The sequence below is a fragment of the Giraffa tippelskirchi genome, chromosome 8, assembly GCF_054371585.1.
Source record: "Giraffa tippelskirchi isolate mGirTip1 chromosome 8, T2T-mGirTip1v1.2.pri, whole genome shotgun sequence".
NCBI classification, from domain to species: Eukaryota; Metazoa; Chordata; class Mammalia; order Artiodactyla; family Giraffidae; genus Giraffa; species Giraffa tippelskirchi.
In genome coordinates, this window is record NC_137282.1 from 134442012 (window position 1) to 134448030 (window position 6019).

At 50.7% G+C, this 6019-nt stretch overlaps 1 long non-coding RNA gene across 1 annotated transcript; it reads right to left on the minus strand.

Annotated features, from left to right (window-relative positions):
• Nucleotides 1-720: 720 nt before the first annotated feature.
• Nucleotides 721-5399, minus strand: LOC145516265 (uncharacterized). The gene is made up of 2 exons (XR_014061245.1): nt 4975-5399; nt 721-2330 (listed from the first exon to the last, which is right to left on the minus strand). It is a non-coding gene; the product is annotated as an uncharacterized LOC145516265 (long non-coding RNA).
• Between the last annotated feature and the right edge of the window lie 620 nt (nt 5400-6019).

Below are 6019 nucleotides of genomic sequence, written 5' to 3' on the forward strand. Positions count from 1 at the left end.
GTGAGGTCAAGATCACGCCTCTGTCATGATCTGTTCTGAGAGCCTCCAACTGAGCAGCAATCCTCACCCACAGGTGACAGCAAAACCAATGTCTGAATTCCCCAAAGTGCCTTTATGGAATCCTGCCCAGGGTGATGGAAAGATGAGTCAACCCCAGGCACCAGAAGTCTGGGAGGATTGAACCAGCCTCAGGAGTTTACCTGTTAGAAAGCCTGTTATTAGACTCCTAAAGGGCCTTAATCCAGCCCGCAGAGGCGCACCTTACCTGTAGGCAAATCTCCTTTCCATCCTTCACTCTGGGGCCATTAGTCACTCATGTCTCCTGGCTTCCAAATCTAATTCTGCTCCACAGAAATGACCTGGGGTGGAGGTGGCACCTCCGAGGACAAAGGTCGCACACAGATCAACTGCTCTGCTTCTCTACCCACGAGCTTTGACAGAGGACCACTGCTCAGGACCCAGCAGACAGGCCACCTTCTCCTGGACAAAGGCTGGACCTTTGAGTACCTCTCTTTCTAAAGCTCAGCTGTGGAGATGCAGACTTAAGTTTAAGAGCTGGGCTGGGTAGAGGGAGCCTGCTGGGTGCTAGATAATCCGATGGACAATATTTCCAACATGGCCTGCACTCTGGCACCTCTGGGGGAAAAAAACTCCTACTGTCAGAGCCATGCTTTACCAACAAGTTCAATCTCTAGAAAAGAATGACAGTAAGATGTAGGCTTTCAATGAAAGAGTCCAAAACACTTGCCTTTTATTGTGTATTATTTCTCAGTTCATTTGTTTGCTCATTCACTTACTCAATCATTCAGAAAACATGATGGAGCACCAAGTATGTGCTGGGTAGCATGCTGGAGAGAATGGGTGAGCAGAGGGAACAGGGTTTGTATCCTAGCACACAGAAACCGAACAGCCTCTCTGCCCAAGGTCTGTAAATTTCCACCTGCTGGCCAGATGTGTCCCTGTCCCTGTTCCCAGCCCTGAGGAAAGGTGACTTTTGATGTTTTAAATGAGCAGTACAGTCCTTAGTATAATAAATAGCCACCTGGTAGGAATAAGGGATGCTTTTGAAATATGTAGCCAAAGAAAATATCAACCATGAACTCAAGACCCTGCAGCTAGGGACTTCCCTGGTGGACCAGGGGTTAAGAATCCGCCTTCCAATGCTGGGGTATAGGTTCTTTCCCTGGTCAGGGAACCAAGATCCCATATGCTGGAGGACAACTAAGCTGGTGCATCACAGCTACTGAAGCCAAATACACCACAACTAGAGAGTCCCTGTGCCACAACAAAGGATCCTGCACTATGCAATGAATACCCTGCATGCTGCAACTAACACCCAACACAGTGAAATAAATACATATTTTTTTTAAAGAGACCTTGTGACCAGATTTCTAGAATGGATTCTTAAGGGAGGGTTTTGCCTATACCTAGAGAAAGTGAAATGAAAGTGAAAGAGTTTGTCACTCAGTCATGTCAGACTCTTTGTGATCCCATGGGCTATAGCTTGTCAGGCTCCTCTGTCCATGGGATTCTTCAAGCAAGAATGCTGGAGTGGGTAGCCACGCCCTCCTCCAGGGGATCCTTTCAACCCGGGGAATGAACGCGTGTCTCCCACATTGCAGGCAGATTCTTTACCATTTGAGCCCCCAGGGAAGTCCCATATGTAGAAAAGCAAGTAGTAAAAAGAACAGCTAATACTTGGGCTTTCCATACTCCATCAAGCCTCATACCAGCCTATGAAATGGATACTATAGTTATTTCAACTCTGCAGGTGAGGTGTAGTGGGACAGAGAGAGGTTAAACAGCTTGCCTGGTGAGTGATTAAAACACACAGCCCCACTCACTCTGAGGGGGCCCAGCAGCTGGGCCCGGGCCCTAACCACAGTACCACACTCTCTCCCCCCAAGTGCTTCCTGGAAGGAGCCTGACCCTCTAGGAGCAAGTATCTCAGTCCATCCACACTGTCTTCCTTGGCTGAGTTCCAGGATGAGCACATCAGTAGGAGAAGAGATTGTGTTTCAGGACGAGACTGAGAACTCTATCCACGTGCTGGTACAGTTGAGTGTAAGGGTGACTGTTTGAACCACTGTCTTCATGGGGATGCAGTGACTGGATGGGTGTCAACCCAGAGGGCACTTTCTGGAGGAGAACCACAATCTAGAACGTTGGGACCAAGCATTCTGGCAAAGTTGCCCCCAGCTCTGTCCTGCTGAGCGTTTCCATTGGTGGCTTGGATGACAAGTGGAGTGGCTGAACCTATGCGGCAGTAGAGGCCAGATGGAGAGCCAGTGGGCCGTGGAGATCTCTTGTCTTTCAAGTTGGTGGTCTCCCTGGAGGAGGAGGAAGAGAGGAGGTGATTAGAAGCTTTGATGAGACAATTTTCGGAAACAAAGACAGTCACCACTTAGCATAAGGGGGCATTTACTGGAAGCTTGACCCTGGCTGGATCCAGTGAGGATGCTGGATTTGCGGTCTCCTGTCCAAGTCCTAGACACCCTGGAGCCTGGGGTTCAAATCCCATAAGACCTGACTGAGTCAGCGGAAAGGGTGTCTCACTCAGCCTGTAGGCGATTTCCGGTGACTGGATCTCTCAGCAGTGATGCAGACGTGAGATCTGTAGGCAGAGGCGAGGTTGGGACAGGGGGTCAGCCCGTATGGTGTGGCTTGCATCACCACCCTGACTCCTGAGAACGCCTGCAAGTCTCCTGCTCAATCCGCTCCAAAGCCTCGGCCCAAAGACAACTGGGTCACTGCCATTTGCAGATTAGCAGGAATTAGTTTACGGTTCCCAGGCTGTAGGAGTATAGAATGGAGAGCAGGTAGTGTATTTTTTTCTATAAGGTTAAGGAACTAACCAGGGCGTTGGCTGCTATCAGGGTCCTGCAAGCCAGCTGGGGGGATGTATATCAGTTCCCGGTGCTGCTGTGACCAAACACCATCAACCTGTGGCTCAAAGCAATACCAGTGGTTACCTCCAGTTCCCTAGGTCAGAGGTCCAACGCGACATGGCTCATCTGAGGGCCTCAAGGCCAAAGTCAAGGTGTCCGTTGATCTAGGCTCTATGTGGACCTTGGGGGAGGTTCACTTCCAGGATCATTTAGGTTGTTGGCAGAATCCAGTTCCTTTCTGGATGCCAGCTGGGAAACTTTCTCAGCTTCTTAAAGCCACACCTTCCCCATCATCATGTCCCCTCCACCAACAAGTGACAAAAGTGGGTCAAGTTCTTTTCATACTTCGAATCTCTGCTTTCCTCTCCTGCCACATTTATTCGACTCCAATCAGAGAAAGTTCTCTGCTTTTGAGGACTCATGACTAGAATGGGTCACTCTGATAATCCAGACTCATTTCTCTGACCTTAATTACATATGCAAATTTCCTTTTGCTACGTAACAAAGCACATTCACACATGTAACATTAAGAGTGAAGGTCATAGGGGCCAAAGTCCTGCTCCACTTCTCTCCAAATTCTTACTACTTTTGTGACCAGTTCATGGTTCAAGCCTTCTCAGAATGCAGGCTTCTTGCTTATTTAACAGCTGGGTCTACTGTATCTGTTAAAATGCCCTTTTAAAATCTACCTCCCCCAGGAAGCCTTCCCTGATTGCCTCAGCTCTACCTTGGTGCCCTATTATTTGGTGTCCTTTAGCAGAGAGGCTTTCACTTTCTACCTGTGAAGTTGGTTGCTCTGTAAGGAGCCTCAGATTAACTCACAGATGTGCAATAAGACTAGCCAATATAAGCTTCTCAAGGTCAGAGAGTACATCTCAATATAACTATTATTATTATCATTATTATTTGTAGCTCCTTAAAAAGGATAAAATGAGGCTGGGCACTTGGCGACAAGACCTAAGTGCTTAGTCAATTACTGTAAAGATGTGACAGTGAGTTCTAGAAAGGAGGTGAAAGGGCAGAAGAGGGGTGGTGTGAACCTGGTTACTTTTATCTCCCTATCCAAAGTGAGGGCTTCCCTGGTGGCTCAGATGGTGAAGAATCTTCCTGCAATGCGGGAGACCTGGGTTCGGCCCCTGGATTGGGAAGATCCCCTGAGGAGGGCATGGCAACCCCCTCCAGTATTCTTGCCTGGAGAATCCCCATGGACAGAGGTGCCTGGCGGGTTACAGTCCATGGGGTCACAAAGAGTCAGACATGACTGAGCGACTAAGCATAGCACATCCAAAGTGAGGATGCTGGGGATACAGTTATTAAACTCAGGTCCAGCCTTGGCTTCCCAGATCTTTCAATGACCTGCTGTGTGGCCATGAGCATTTTATCCTAATCTCTCTTTCTCTGAGCTTCATCTCTCTTCCCTGAATGAGGACACCAAGCCCACCTCAATTAAACGAGAGCACCCAGGGGTGGCACCCAGCAGGCACAAGGCTGCTCCTCGCCCCCACATGAAGCCACATTGTTTGCTCTTGGACTTTGTTTTGCTCGTGGTTGCTTTCCCAACATCGAGACCAGGCTCTGCACACAGTAGGTGCTTAATTTTTGCTGAATGGGGAGACCTGTGGTGCATCCAGCTGTCAGAGTGATTGTTTCCTTTCACACAAGCAGTGAGTTTTCCGGGACCTGTCCCACTCCCTTCCTGCGCCTGCAGCCCCACATCCAGCCGGGACCCCTCATTCCAGTGTGGGCTCTGCCTCCTGTGACCCAGGAGCTCCTGGGCATTCCCTGGCCAGGATTTACGCCCCACTGCCTGTTCCCCCACTGGGTAGGCTGCTATTTCAAGTCCATGCGCATTCTCTGATCCAACTTGTCCCTGTGCTCCGCTCCCAGCCCTGTGGTCACTGGGTCACCCTGTGGTTTGCTGAAGGTCAAGCTTGGAGCAGTCTACATTTTCTTAAGCAGAATCCAAATGCTACCTCCCGGAGGGCACTGGCAGTGACTCTTTCCTTTAGCTGGGACCCACCCCCACCCCACCCACATATCCGCAGTCACCCAGTGTGGAAGGGGCCCCTCTCCTTTGATTTCTTACGTGGCAACTCAATTGGGTGTCAGCTGCTATCTTGACTCCAGAGAGGCAGGCTGGGCCAGCAGACCTGGATTCACTGGGGGTCCTACATCTTTCCGGAAAGAGTCAGGCAGGATACCTTCTAGTTCCCCAGGAGGAGAAGGCGAGCCCTCAGCCGAGGTTGGCCCTTTCCTCACAAGCTCCATGGCTGCATCCTTGGCGGCTACCGCCAGCTCTGTCCATCCTGGGGAGATGACTGGGAGAGCTCCTCGGCCGGAAGTCAGTGACCTGCACCCTCTCCCCTCCCTCCCCCACAGCCTTCAGATCCACTGCGCCTCTGGGCTTGCCTCTCCAGCGGACAGCTGCCACCCCTCTAAGGCCATCAGCAGCGGCTCCGGGGATGGGAGCCAAGAGGCCAGGCCCAAGCTCTATCCAGGTTCCTGTGTGTCACTTCCTGCTCCTCCGCTTTCTCGTCGCTCCCTCCCGCACTCTGGCTTGCAGAGCCAAGGCTGGACTCCAGCCACGACAGACTTGTGACCGGAGGGCCAAGCAGCTGAGGTGAACTCCAGTCAGTTGTGACATCACCCTTGTTCTAAAAACCTCCGCTTTGGCTCCTCTGACGAGTTCACATCCACTTTAGGGTTTGGCTCCTGAGCCACTGGTCTTACTTACTCCATATTACCTAAAAAGAGCTACTTAAGTTCTGCAAACCTCCCCAGCCGCTGAGGTCAACTGCAGCTCATGTAACGACCATTCCAGCGTTCTGGGGGTAAGGACAGGGCCCGTGATGCTTTTGGCTCCTTGGAGCCCTTCTGCGGAAATCCCTGCAACCACCAACCAAGTATGTCTCAAATCTTCTTTAAATATGTTCGTATTTTCAAAACATAGAAAGCAACAGTGGAGCTTGGCTGCTTGTGGGCCGCACTGGGAGGAGAGAAGCAGAACTCATCCCTTGCCACTTTCATCCCTCCTGTCCACAGGATCTCCTTTTCTGCCTGGAGCCACTCACTGCTGTGTGCATAATGAGCTTCATACGATCAGGTACTTGGCTGCTGAAGGTTTGATTCTT